This window comes from Hylobates moloch, unplaced genomic scaffold, assembly GCF_009828535.3.
Source record: "Hylobates moloch isolate HMO894 unplaced genomic scaffold, HMol_V3 SCAFFOLD_6, whole genome shotgun sequence".
Classification (NCBI taxonomy): Eukaryota; Metazoa; Chordata; class Mammalia; order Primates; family Hylobatidae; genus Hylobates; species Hylobates moloch.
The window spans coordinates 141,522,153-141,537,441 of record NW_026652281.1 but is presented as its reverse complement, the minus strand read 5'-3'; the positions used below and the strand labels follow the sequence as shown (position 1 = coordinate 141,537,441).

Sequence of the window (15,289 nt, the reverse complement as noted above, 5' to 3'; positions counted from 1 at the left end):
GGAACTGGTACCATTCCTTCTGAAACTATTCCAATCGATAGAAAAAGAGGGAATCCTCCCTAACACGTTTTATGAAGCCAGCATCGTTCTGATACCAAAGCCTGGCAGAGACATAACCAAAAAAGAGAATTTCAGACCAATATCCTTGATGAACATTGATGCAAAAATCCTCAATAAAATACTGGCAAACCGAATCCAGCAGCACATCAAAAAGCTTATCCACCATGATCAAGTGGGCTTCATCCCTGGGATGCGAGGCTGGTTCAACATACGCAAATCAATAAATGTAATCCAGCATATAAACAGAACCAAAGACAAAAACCACATGATTATCTCAATAGATGCAGAAAAGGCCTTTGACAAAATTCAACAACCCTTCATGCTAAAAACTCTCAATAAATTAGGTATTGATGGGACGTATCTCAAAATAATAAGAGCTATCTACGACAAAGCCACAGCCAATATCATATTGAATGGGCAAAAACTGGAAGCATTCCCTCTGAATACTGGCACAAGACAGGGATGTCCTCTCTCACCGCTCCTATTCAACATAGTGTTGGAAGTTCTGGCTAGAGCAATCAGGCAGGAGAAGGAAATAAAGGGTATTCAATTAGGAAAAGAGGAAGTCATATTGTCCCTGTTTGCAGATGACATGATTGTATATCTAGAAAACCCCATTGTCTCAGCCCAAAATCTCCTTAAGCTGATTAGCAACTTCAGCAAAGTCTCAGGATACAAAATCAATGTACAAAAATCACAAGCATTCCTGTACACCAATAACAGACAAACAGAGAGCCAAATCATGAGTGAACTCCCATTCACAATTGCTTCAAAGAGAATAAAATACCTGGGAATCCAACTTACAAGGGATGTAAAGGACCTCTTCAAGGAGAACTACAAACCACTGCTCAATGAAATCAAAGAGGATACAAACAAATGGAAGAACATTCCATGCTCATGGGTAGGAAGAATCAATATCGTGAAAATGGCCATACTGCCCAAGGTAATTTATAGATTCAATGCCATCCCCATCAAGCTACCAATGACTTTCTTCACAGAATTGGAAAAAACTACTTTAAAGTTCATATGGAACCAAAAAAGAGCCCACATTGCCAAGTCCATCCTAAGCCAAAAGAACAAAGCTGGAGGCATCACCCTACCTGACTTCAAACTATACTACAAGGCTACAGTAACCAAAACAGCATGGTACTGGTACCACAACAGAGACATAGATCAATGGAACAGAACAGAGCCTTCAGAAATGATGCCTCATAGCTACAACTATCTGATCTTTGACAAACCTGACAAAAACAAGCAATGGGGAAAGGATTCCCTATTTAATAAATGGTACTGGGAAAACTGGCTAGCCATATGTAGAAAGCTGAAACTGGATCCCTTCCTTACACCTTATACAAAAGTTAATTCAAGATGGATTAAAGACTTAAATGTTAGACCTAAAACCATTAAAACCCTAGAAGAAAACCTAGGCAATACCATTCAGGACATAGGCGTGGGCAAGGACTTCATGTCTAAAACACCAAAAGCAATGGCAACAAAAGCCAAAATTGACAAATGGGATCTCATTAAACTAAAGAGCTTCTGCACAGCAAAAGAAACTACCATCAGATTACCCAGGCAACGTTCTGGATGGGAGAAAATTTGTGCAACCTACTCATCTGACAAAGGGCTAATATCCAGAATCTACAATGAACTCAAACATATTTACAAGAAAAAAACAAACAACCCCATCAAAAAGTGGGCAAAGGACATGAACAGACACTTCTCAAAAGAAGACATTTATGCAGCCAAAAAACACATGAAGAAATGCTCATCATCACTGGCCATCAGAGAAATGCAAATCAAAACCACAGTGAGATACCATCTCACACCAGTTAGAATGGCCATCATTAAAAAAGCAGGAAACAACAGGTGCTGGAGAGGATGTGGAGAAATAGGAACACTTTTACAATGTTGGTGGGACTGTAAACTAGTTCAACCATTGTGGAAGTCAGTGTGGCAATTCCTCAGGATCTAGAACTAGAAATATCATTTGACCCAGCCATCCCATTACTGGGTATATACCCAAAGGACTATAAATCATGCTGCTATAAAGACACATGCACACGTATGTTTATTGCAGCACTATTCAGAATAGCAAAGAGTTGGAACCAACCCAAATGTCCAACAATGATAGACTGGATTAAGAAAATGTGGCACATATACACCATGGAATACTATGCAGCCATAAAAAAGGATGAGTTCATATCCTTTGTAGGGACATGGATGAAACTGGAAAACATCATTCTCAGTAACCTATCGCAAGGACAGAGAACCAAACACCGCATGTTCTCACTCATAGGTGGGAATTGTACAATGAGACCTCATGGACACAGGAAGGGGAACATCACACTCTGGGGACTGTTGTGGGGTTGGGGGAGGGGGGAGGGACAGCATTAGGAGATATACCTAATGCTGGATGACGAGTTAAGGGGTGCAGGAAACCAACGTGGCACATGGATACATAGGTAACAAACCTGCACATTGTGCACATGTACCCTAAAACCTAAAGTATAATTAAAAAAATAAAATAAAATAAAATTGTGGAAGAATAAGCACTCTGAACACAGCAAAAATGTTCATATAAGTGTCATTGGAATTCCTTATGAATCAAAGAGAGATTTCAAACAAGTTTTAGTTTTCATTATAATATAGCTTACTGTTTCCTCAATATTGAAAATAACTACCCAAAGAGTTGATATATAAAATATCTTCAGAAATCAGAGTATTCAGTTAGTTCACTTTGTTTCCAAACAAATTGAATAACAGGTGTGTCCAATTATTTAGAATATTTTTAAATTTAGCTTTGGAGAGAAGAAGAGTGGTTTAAGAAAACCTAACATCTGATAATACAAGTATTTGAATTCATAGCTCTCCTTGGTTAGATGACTTTTACAAACTGCTTACATTTCTCGATCTCTGCTCTTCAGATAAAAAAGTCAAGTTTGTACTAGAACAGCAAAAATGCTGTGGTTATAAAGTTTTCTGTAGTACAAAATCTTAAAGAAATGCAACTAAGAATATAAACTGTAGAAATGGAAGAAGGCTTAGGTAACAGTCAAGTATCCTCATCCAGAGGTCCTCCCCAGGAATTTCCAGGGATTACAAAGGATAACTAAGAATATAAACTGTAGAAATGGAAGAAGGCTTAGGTAACAGTCAAGTATCCTCATCCAGAGGTCCTCCCCGGGAATTTCCAGGGATTACAAAGGATTCCATTTTGAAAGTTTTCTGTACTGAGCTTATCTGAGTGGCAGTATAAGCTCTCAGTATCAAATAAAAATTGAGCCCTGAATGAAGCATTTGCCATTTGTCATTCCTAGCAGTGCTGTGTCTTTTAATGCAGTTTATCCTTTTAAAATATGACATTGCTGATTAAGTTTTATCATTATAAATATCAAGAAAAATATTCACCCATCATCTGCTCACCTAACCCCCTCTTTCCCATTGGTTATTCTAGGCGTCCACGATCGTCCTATAGATACCTAGTGAAGGGGGTAAATTTTAGGTAACAATGCTTGCCACATGGTCCTCTATATTGAACCTAAGCTGACTGTACCCGAAACAAATGTAACTCAGAGGCAACAACAAAACAAATAGATCGACCAGGGCCATTATGTTCTGATATCACACCAAAATATGAATTTAGCCTATCAGCTTTCTTCTCTTGAGAATATGAACTCAGAATTAATAACAAAATGAACATATTTTAAGTGGAAAACTATGATGTAGAGACGAGCCCTGAGGTGGGGTACAGAATATAGAAGGGTTTTTTAAAAAGTGAATAGATAAGATAAAAATAGAAGGGAAGATCTCATGAGAGAAACATTAAGCTGTGATCAATTTTATTTGGAGTAACACTTTCTTCCATTATATTGAAAACAAAAGGTACCATGAATAAAGTATGCATCACCAATTATGTTGCTCATTAATAATCACACAATTGTAAGATAAGCATATATTTTGGATTTGGCCCTACCTTTTACTGTATATGAATCTGCATTTCTTGTGGAATAGGGACAAAAATACAGTTGCTATGGGATTCCATTGGAAATCAAATAAAATAATGTAGGCAAAGAATCTTTTGACTACATTATTTCTAAAATTCTAAATAGAGTTCTAAAAAGACTTTTAGAATATATTAATACTCAATTCTCAACAAACAATCTTATTAAATACCTTGCTTTTCATTGTAAAACATTTTGGCATTACTCAAATTTGAAAAGGAAGATAAATTCAGAGTCTACAGAATGTGTGTCATAATCTACAGAGATAGACCACGATATTTTAAAAGATAGTAAATTTTTAAGGAAATCAGATCTTAGTTGAAAAAAATTTTGCCTCTGTTGAAATTCTCTAATTCTCTTAATGAATTTCACCTGCAACAAAGTAGGTGGCAGTATACTGAGCAGAACAATAAAACTGTTCTATGTCACCACTTTTCAGTAGTGGACTTTTGACTATGTTTAATAAGTAATTTCTTACCAAAAAATGATGTTATAGTAATAGAATATGATAACCAGAAATGTGGCTTATACTACACAAAAAAACTATTTCTCAGGTTTAAGCAGTTCTATTGTTCAAAATAAATACACTAAAACATGATATAAATCAAGCTTTTTTGATGTTCAAAAATAGTTTTTGACTGAAGGAGTGATAATATTCAGCCCTTATTACTGATGTAATTATAAACATCCTTGAAACATTCATATGAAGATGATCACAGGAAAATAAGGCATAGTACAAAACTTGAGCTTGGGCAAGAAACATCACAATGTGTGACAGCTAGTGCCCTAAAAGTGATGTCACGGTGAACACTCTGGGGAATGAAACAGTTCAAATGTTCAAAAATTCAGAAAAGAAATTATGCCTCACCTATGTGAAGCCCTATATGTCCTTTTTGACACAGCACAAGAAAATTCTAAGGGGATTGGGAATTGGTGCAGAAAGAAAGGAGGAAGGAAATTAATGCTTTTTCACCTTCTCCCACTTTATCACTGGACTAGGGGATGACTCATGTATATCTTCTTGAAATATCCATTGTCATCAATAAAATGAATTTGAAGTAAATGTAAAGTTTTATCAATAAAGCAATATTGAAATTAGAATCGCACTGATTTCCTGTGATTATTTCCAAGATGCTGAATAATCTAGATGAATGGAAGAAAAAAATGTCAATGAGTTCACCCTTAAATATATTCAGAGAGAAACTTTCAAGAAACCAGACTCAATAAAAAAAAGTAATGAAACATGAGACTAACATAATACAGGATAACTAAAAACTCATCCAGTTCTCAAAAGGTTCACATATGAGGAATACTGTTCACCTGCCTGATGGTGCATTTCCTTTTTGCTTACTCTACGAGCATGAAATCAACCAAGCAAGACAAACGTGTCTTTTTTATATTGTGTGCTTAATAAGCAGTGATCCGTTCCAGTCACTTACAAACTCTAGTTGAGCAGATCGGATCCCAGTCTTCCAAATGTTTACAAATGGTGATAACACTGGTAGGATTAAGCTCCACTGGATACATCACATCTTTTTGTATATAATACATGTTTCTGGATTTCTTTATGCATGTTTACATGTACTTTTTATAAAACTTATGTCATGTTGCATAAGCTATACTGGGTACTGCTTTTTTTTTCACCTTTCAGGGCTATTATAGTAAATGCATATATTTAAGTAATTTTTCAAATTATGAATTGTACAGCAATACTAGAATGAGAATGAGACATATGTGGGATTAGAAGATGACATACATCAGCACAAAGAAAAAATAATACCCAAAGATGGAATTACAATTTAAAAACTACTTTATAAATTATTTTCAGATAATATTATTTTTGTTTTCTTCTCAGAAATATTTACTGTGGAAAATGCAGAGGGTGCAGGTTGGTGAAAGAGTAATTGCGATTTTTGCATTGCTGAAATGTGCTGTTTGATATTGGAACACATTCTTAAATGTGGCTATGTTTACATCATTTTAATGTGCATTTCTCACTTTTTTTGCTAATGACTTATTACTTGTTGTTTATTTTATATTTATTTTAGACTATGGAAATGATGTTAGACAAAAAGCAAATCTGAGCGATTTTTTCTCTCTTTTTTTTTTTTTTTTGAGACAGAGTCTTGCTATGTCATCAGGCTGGAGTGCAGTGGCATGATCTCGGCTCACTGCAACCTCTAACTCCCTGGTACAAGCGATTCTCCTGCCTCAGCCTCCTGAGTAGCTGGACTACAGGCGCCCGCCACTACGCTCAGCTAATTTTTGTATTTTTAGTAGAGACAGGTTTCACCATGTTGGCCAGGATGGTCTCGATCTCCTGACCTCGTGATCTGCCCGCCTCAGCCGCCCAAACTGCTAGGATTACAGGCATGAGCCACCGTGCCTGGCCGCGATTTTCTTATTTGAGTTCAAAATGGGTAATAAAGCAGCGGAGACAACTCACAACATCAACAACACATTTAGCCCAGGAACTGCTAAGCAATGTACAGTGCAGTGGTTGGTCAAGAAGTTTTGAAAAGGAGGAGAGCCTTGAAGATGAGGTGTGTAGTGGCAAGCCATTGGAAGTTGACAACAACCAATTGAGTGCAATCGTTGACGGGGATCCTCTTACAGTTACACAAGAAGTTGCTGAAGAATTCAACATCTACCATTCTATGGTCATTCAGCATTTGAAGCAAATTGGAAAGGTGAAAAAGCTCCATAATTGGGTGCCTCATGAGCTGAGCGAAAATCAAAGAAATCATTGTCTTGAAGTGTTGTCTTCTCTTATTCTATGCAACAACAATGAACCATTTCTCGATCAGATGTGACATGAGTGGCCAGGTGTGGTGGCTCATGCCTGTAATCCCAACACTTTGGGAGGCCATGGTGGCTGGATCACCTCATGTCAGGAGTTCGAGACCAGCCTGACCAATATGGCGAAACCCCATCTCTACTAAAAATACAAAAATTAGCCGTGTGCAGTGGTGTGCGCCTGTAGTCCCTCCCAGCTACTCAGGAGGCTGAGACAGGAGAATTGCTTGAACCCAGGAGGTGGAGGTTGCAATAAGCCGAGATCGTGCCACTGCACTCCAGCCTGGGCGACAGAATGAGACTGTCTCAAAAGAAAAAACAAACAAAAAAACAACTAAAAAAAAAATGTGACATGTGATGAAAAGTGGATTTTATACGGCAATCAGCAACGACCAGCTCAGTGGTTAAACCAACAAGAGGCTCCAAAGTACGTCTCAAAGCCAAACTTGCACCAAGAAAAGGTCATAGTCCCTGTTTGGTGGTCTGCTGCCAGTCTGATCCACTACAGTTTCTGAATCCCGGTGAAGCCACTATATCTGAAAAGTACGCACAACAGATTGATGAAACGCACTGAAAACTGCAATGCCCGCAGCCGGCATTGGTCAACAGAAAGGGCCCAATTCTTCTCCACGACAATGCCCGACCACACGTTCGTTGCACAACCAATGTTTCAAAAGTTGAATGAATTGGGTTACAAAGTTTTGCCTCATCCACCATATTCACATGACTTCTCGCCAACTGAATACCACTTCTTCAAGTATCGCGACAACTTTTGTTAGGAAAAATGCTTCCATGACCAGCAGGATGCCAAGCATGCTTTCCAAGAGGTCGTCAATTTCCAAAGAATGATTTTTACACTACAAGAATAAACAAACTTATTTCTCACTGGCAAAAAGGTGTAGATTGTAATGGTTGCTATTTTGACTAATAAAGATGTGTTTGGGCCTAGTTATAATGATTTAAAATTCACAGTCCAACCGCAATTACATTTGCACCAACCTAATAAACTGATGTCATGTATGGACAGTCTGTAAGGGAAGAATGCTCCTCTGAGGCGCCACAACACAAGTCATTTACATTAGAGCTCAGAGACATCTACTAAATACGATTAATGTTTGACTTATGTTTCATAAGTTTTTTTAAAAAATTACAAAACAAAAATATCACAAAATTAAATAACTATGCAAGGCGTACTTGAAGTCATGAAATAATCTCAGGAGAAAGAAAGAGTAAAGGGTAAAGGCAACAACAGCATAGGTGATTTAAGGCACTTCTTTTTCCTAAACATGCTTGTCTTCCAATCTTTTAATCATTGTTCTGGCATGTAGCCCAAGCTAAAGAATAATGTTTTGAACAGTTCTCTGCAGCTGTCTGAGTGCTCTAGGTGGATGGTGAAGGGGTTAAAATGTGCTATTCCTGCATATTGACTACTTAAGTTAAAGACATTTGAAAAATAGCAGATGTGAAAAGATCACGTTGACCTTGTGCTGTTTCTCAAAAGCAGAACAAGAAATTCCCATGTGAAAGGTGCTCTTCCTATGTTAGAAAGAGGCAACGTCCTTATCCTCAAGGACAGGAAGTCGAAGCTGAGAGAATTCTATGCAGACATTGCTAATATAACTCTGAAGTCTCCATATATAATTTAGTTGCTTCTTCACTTTTACTACTCTTTGTCTTATTCACTATATATAAGTAATAGATTCTAACTGTTTCTTTAGGTCTTTTTTTTTTTTTTTTAACGAGGGCTCCCATGCCATATAAAACTTACATTTTGCTTTTCTCTTGTTAATCTAATTTTTGTAAATTTAATTCTCAGACCCAATCGGAATGCTAAGAGGATAGAGGTGGAGTTGTTCTGATCCTACAAAAGAGAGATGTGATACTACTAGGTGTTACGATTCACAGACCAGTTAACATTAATACAAGTCTGCGTCTCCATATGTTTAAAGTACATTCATTCTCATTAAAAGAATAAACATATAGCCATATGGAATATATAGCATCCTGAATGTTAGAAACAGAAAGACAAAAATTTGTACTTTTAAGGATGGAGAAATGTTAGATCGCATTATTGAAGCAATGTTTCTATTGTCTATTAACATGGCAATTTTTTGGGGAAGAGTAACTATTTTTCTTTTTATTTTTTTGGAAAGTCCTCGAAAGAGACTTACAGAGACTCAGGTAAACACTTAAACGTTATGTTTGAGGCTGGCATGAAAACCCTTTTGCACTATGGTCATTTAAAGTAAGACTGTTTCTAAATATTAACCAGAGTCATTTTCTAGATTATTTAACTCTGTGGCTAAATGTGCTATGAGAAATGAAATTTCTGACTCTTAGGCTGCAGTGTTAATGGACTGATTCCTTTTCCTTAGAGCATATTGTGGATATTCTGTTCACATGTGTTATGAAGAATAATGATAGCTTTATGCAATATATATTTTTGTAATCTGGGAAAATGTATATTACTTTATATCACATTTAATTTCTCATATAAATTACTGTAGCCCTTTGAAAAAACTTTGAAAATCCATCTTTGGAGTTCACTATATTAGTCATGGCTTTTAGCGTTCTTTATTTGTATTTTTTTGACAATAATGAAATTACTTAATGTCATTTCAAGTTCATCCCATTACATATACACATGAACTCACAGCTGGGGTAATTCACTTATGTAGCTCAACATCTCCTTTGTTACAGATGGTAAACATGCAGATTTCTCCCTCCAGGAAAGAAACTCTTTCATAAAATAATTGGATATTCTGCTCATCTTTTTCTCTTACTGATGCTTTTGTATTGTTATTACACCCTGTCAGATTAGTAATTAGCATGCAACCTCCATATGACATAAATGCATTTCTCTTGCTTTCTTAAAAGCCCCTTTAGCGACTCAAAGCATATTATAACTCCAGCTGGTCAAAAAGAGAGGAAATAAATAATATAACAGGAACAACTGCAAGAGCAAGTGCAGCATCAGGTTGGTGCATTTCTTTTGATCAAAAGGTCGAATTGCAACTGGTCTTTGAAGAGTGTGCTGGTGACAGTGTGCAACCTTTGCAGTAAGTATTTTTTTCATTACTTTTTAATAACTAATTAATAGCCTCAGTCACAATCTGAGGGAGGAAATTAGCTGAAGAAAGAGAAAACCCTGTGACAAACCTTCTGAAAAAGAGAAAAATAAAAGGGTTAATCCATAGGTCAACCTTAAGAGGGACTAAAGATCCCAAAAAAACTGACCAAAGAGTCTATGCCTAGTAGAGTCAGTTTGAAATTATGTAGATTAGAAATGGGATTACAGGAACAAATTGCTAATTCATACCCATATAGGGAGGAAAATTCAGTCTGCTTGGATTATCTTTTTCAAAAGGAAAATAATTCAAAAAGCAATAATCAAGGTGAAAGTATTCTGTGAAATTTCTATACTGAATAGAATTGGTTATTTAATTTGCAAAGTTCAGTGCAAAATGAAAGTGCAAGTTTGCTTATTCAAAGTTTTTAAGAATTTCAAATTGTCAAAATAGTGATAGCAGAGCCTTAAACTGGTTGGGGGAGGGGAATGCAGTGAGGATAGGTGTGGATAATGGGGAGTGGGGTTCTAAGTGGGACTATACAGGTTGCATGTCTATGAATCTGGTCTTGCTCCTGCAGGTAGCTCCTGGACTGGCCCTAGACTGCTGTCAAATTAAACCAGCACTGTAAAGAAGAGAGCAAGTTGAATGAAGTTGAATGAAGGGGCATCTTAATTCCAATTCTGGCTCTAATGCTGACTGTAAGTATGACCCTGGATGAGTTATTCACTCTCTCAGTCTCAGTCTCCTCATCCACAAAGCAGGGATCACAATAAATGAATAGCACCTTTCAAAGAACCCACCATATATACTGAGTGTTCAACAAATACTGTGTTCATCATCTAACATCATAACACATTGAGCATCCATCAAAGCAGAAGTAGTTTGCACCTGGATATTTCTGTTTCTTTTGTTTGCTATCCTACTGGTGTTTTATTTAAATTTAGTGTGGCAATGTGAAAGAAAATTACCGCTCTTCTGCTATTTAGTTAGCATTTTTATGCTTTTTAAAAAAATATTGCAATAAAATTAATAAAATTTGAGTTCAGTCTTTCCTATTTAACTAATATTATCTAAAAATAACTACCTCCCAGGACCACATTATACAGCAACATATAATAGCTACCCAGGGGCAGCTATCTGAATTGTTGAGAAAATTCTACAAAGAAAGTACCTTCCTCTGGACATCATACCTATTCATATTGCCAGTGTCAGGGATGCTTACCATGGTTATAATAACATGATACTGATCATCAGTACACAGCAAATGAACATACTTCCTCAATTCTAATAAAGCATCAATTGGGACACACGGGCCATAAAAATGACTAATAGCCTTTAGATGGGGAGAAAAACAATTAAAATGCCATCATATTACATGTACAAATGAATTTAAAAATGCAGTCTGATTCCCAAAATACTAAGCTATATTATACACATGTTAGTACTGAGGAAGTATGTCAGGACATTCCATTGACCTATGATATAATTATTAAGTTTTGTTCATTTATTGACCTTATGAAAGTTTGCTCTTCTATTTGCTTATATATATATATTTATATATATATAATATATCCCATTTATATATATATTTCCCTATATATCCTATACATATAAGTATTTCGTATATGTGCCTCTCTCCATATGTATAATGTAGATTACATCAAAAACATTCTTCTGACTTGTTTTGATAATAGGAATTATTCTTTCCTTTATTCATTCTAAAGATATTTAGTGAGTACCTTCTATGTGCCAGGCACTTTTTTAGTAATTTGGGATAGGAGAAAAATCCCTGTCCCACAGAGCTTACATTCTATTAGCGAAGATTCAATAAACAAAATGAGTAAATAAAGTAAGAACTTGGTTAGACCTAAAACCATTAAAATCCTACAAGAAAACCTAGGCAATACCATTCAGGACATAGGCGTGGGCAAGGACTTCATGTCTAAAACACCAAAAGCAATGGCAACAAAAGCCAAAATTGACAAATGGGATCTCATTAAACTAAAGAGCTTCTGCACAGCAAAAGAAACTACCATCAGAGTGAACAGGCAACCTACAGAATGGGAGAACATTTTTGCAACCTACTCATCTGACAAAGGGCTAATATCCAGAATCTACAATGAACTCAAACAAATTTACAAGAAAAAAACAAGCAACCCCATCAAAAAGTGGGCAAAGGACATGAACAGACACTTCTCAAAAGAAGACATTTATGCAGCCAAAAAATACATGAAGAAATGCTCATCATCACTGGCCATCAGAGAAATGCAAATCAAAACCACAGTGAGATACCATCTCACACCAGTTAGAATGGCCATCATTAAAAAGTCAGGAAACAACAGGTGCTGGAGAGGATGTGGAGAAATAGGAACACTTTTACACTGTTGGTGGGACTGTAAACTAGTTCAACCATTGTGGAAGTCAGTGTGGCGATTCCTCAGGGATCTAGAACTAGAAATACCATTTGACCCAGCCATCCCATTACTGGGTATATACCCAAAGGACTATAAATCAGGCTGCTATAAAGACACATGCACACGTATGTTTATTGAGGCACTATTCACAATAGGAAAGAGTTGGAACCAACCCAAATGTCCAACAACGATAGACTGGATTAAGAAAATGTGGCACATATACACCATGGAATACTATGCAGCCATAAAAAATAATGAGTTCGTGTCCTTTGTAGGGACATGGATGAAACTGGAAAACATCATTCTCAGTAAACTATCGCAAGGACAAAAAACCAAACACCGCATGTTCTCACTCATAGGTGGGAATTGAACAATGAGAACTCATGGACACAGGAAGGGGAACATCACACTCTGGGGACTGTTGTGGGGTGGGGGGAGGGGGGAGGGACAGCATTAGGAGATATACCTAACGCTAAATGACGAGTTAATGGGTGCAGGAAATCAACATGGCACATGGATACATATGTAACAAACCTGCACATTGTGCACATGTACCCTAAAACCTAAAGTATAATAAAAAATAAAAAGAAAAAAGAAAAAAAATAAAAACTTAAAAAAAGCAGATGCCAAAGAAGATGCAAAGAAAAATGTCTTATATGCTCTTGGTAGGGATGTAAATTAGTACAGCTGCTGTGGAAAACAGTAAGATTTATCCAAAAAAAACTAAAAATAGAATTATCATTCAGTCCAGCCATCCAACTACTGTGTATCTATCCAAAGGAAAAGAAATCAGATTACGAAAAGGATGCCTAAACTCCCATGGTCATTGCAGCACTATTCACAATAGCAAAGATGTATAACCTAAGCATCCATTAATGAATGAATGGACAAAGAAAAGATAGAATATACATGCAAAGAAATACTGTTTCATTGTAATAAAAAGAATGAATTCCCATCATTGGAAGCAACATAGATTCAACTGGCGGTCATTATGTTAAGTAAAATAAATCAACCAGAGATAGACAAATATTGTATGTTTTCACTCATATGTAGTAGCCGCAAAATTTGATCTATAAAGGTAGAGAGTAGAATGATAGATACCAGAATCAAGGAAGGGAGTTCAGGGGATGGAGAATGATAAAACACTGGCTAATGAGTACAAACATAGAGATATATAAAAGGAGTAAGTTTTAATATTTGATAGCAGAGTAGGGTGACTACAGTTTACAACAACATATTGTATTTTTCAAAATAGCTAGAAGAGAGGAATTAAAAAAAAAAAGTAAGAACTTGGTAATGACAAGCAATGTAGAGAACTTTTCTCTTTTAAAGGAAATCTGGAATTCTGAAATTTGATTTTAAATAGGTGGTCAAAGATGATATGATATAGAATTCTTCCTTTGATATGCTAATATAAAGGGTGACTCCCCTGTACTATGACCTAGATTGTATATATCATGATCTTTTTGTTTGATAAGTGTTCACTGTCAGTCTTTTATTGTCCTGGGCATTTAAAATAAATAAAGAAATACTAAATCATGGTTGCACATTACAAAATATGAATTGAGAATAAAGAACAATACATCTAGACACTGGATAAGACATTTCATTAAGTGCTAAATTATTAGGTACAGTCATAAGTGTTGACTACATTGGGAGAAGAATATAGGCAATTCCTAGCAGATCCTGGGAGGCGCACCTCTTCTTAGAGTTAGGGAGAGAGACATGCTTTAATTAGGCGTGTGTATCCAGCTCACCTAGCAAACATTGAGAACCTCTAGGGATTGCTTATCTTTGATTCCCAACACCTTGTCTGGGATGTGGAGACATAAAAGATAATCAATAAAGAATTACAGAATAAAAGCATGACTCCTTCATTCCTTCAATCCATCTCTCATGGGATGGGGGGAACTTTTATAAGGAGGAGGTTCTTATTTTTAAGCAGATTATAATTATTTCTGAAAATTGTGTTATTTCTATAATATTCTGTTCATATATTGACAAATCTATATCTACATTGTCTCAGATTATTGGGGGATATTATTCAAATTCTTCTTTAATGAAAGGAGCTTTATCCTTAATGTTTTGTTACAGCCTATACTGCTTTTGTTGAAATGTACTGTAATGAATATATTATAAAGAGATAGATCTGTAATTTAACCTTGGAGGAAATAAGTTTTAGGTAGTACTAAGTTGTTCTACATTTCAGGCTGATTGCATATGCAGGACAGTAGAGAGTAATTGCTCTAATATGCATAGCTTAAGGTCACAAGTGTAGTACAAATTTCATTTTGTTTTACCGGTTTGTTCTCAAATACTACTTTAAGTTCACTTATACTGAATTTTCACGTTTGGATACTAGGATCTAATTATTTGCAGTATAGCTAGCAGTACTGCATCAAATACAAATTATTGTGTTTTTCGCCCCACATAACTCCATGTTCTGATTAAAATTCAGCTACACTAATAAGATATCATAGCCAAACTAGCTCACATGCTCACAATTGTGTTTAAAAAACTCAGAGTGAAAATACTATCTCGGTGAAAGGAATGTGATTGACTTTTACTGAAATAGTAGTTCAGACTTTTGTTGTTATATAGCTGAATAATATAACCTTGAATATATTTAAATGATTCATGGCTCTTAATTTTTCATCCAGCAGCATTTTAAGCATCACATGATAAAATATACATTTTGGGTTAACTCATTAAATAGTGTTTGCATAATTAAATAGGTAAATTAGCATCAATAGAGTTGGTGCCATCCTTATGAAAATAAAAGCACAATAAACTATACAACAAAAAGTATGTTTAGGCTTTTAAATAATACATGTTGAGGTTACTCCCCTCTGCAATCAAGTGGTATTTATGACTTACAGATACAGGGTAGGCTCTGTTTTAGATCATTCCTGTTCTTGACTGACTACTTTCTCTGAGCTGCTTC

General features: G+C 35.9%; 1 long non-coding RNA gene across 1 annotated transcript in view; it reads left to right on the top strand.

Annotated features, from left to right (window-relative positions):
* Positions 1-10,726, top strand: part of LOC116471815 (uncharacterized) — a 28,648-nt gene extending 17,922 nt beyond the window's left edge. The window contains exons 3-4 of the long non-coding RNA XR_004248880.1: positions 9,738-9,919; positions 10,509-10,726. This is a non-coding gene — a long non-coding RNA (uncharacterized LOC116471815). The remainder of the gene's footprint in view (positions 1-9,737; positions 9,920-10,508) is intronic.
* Positions 10,727-15,289: the final 4,563 nt, after the last annotated feature.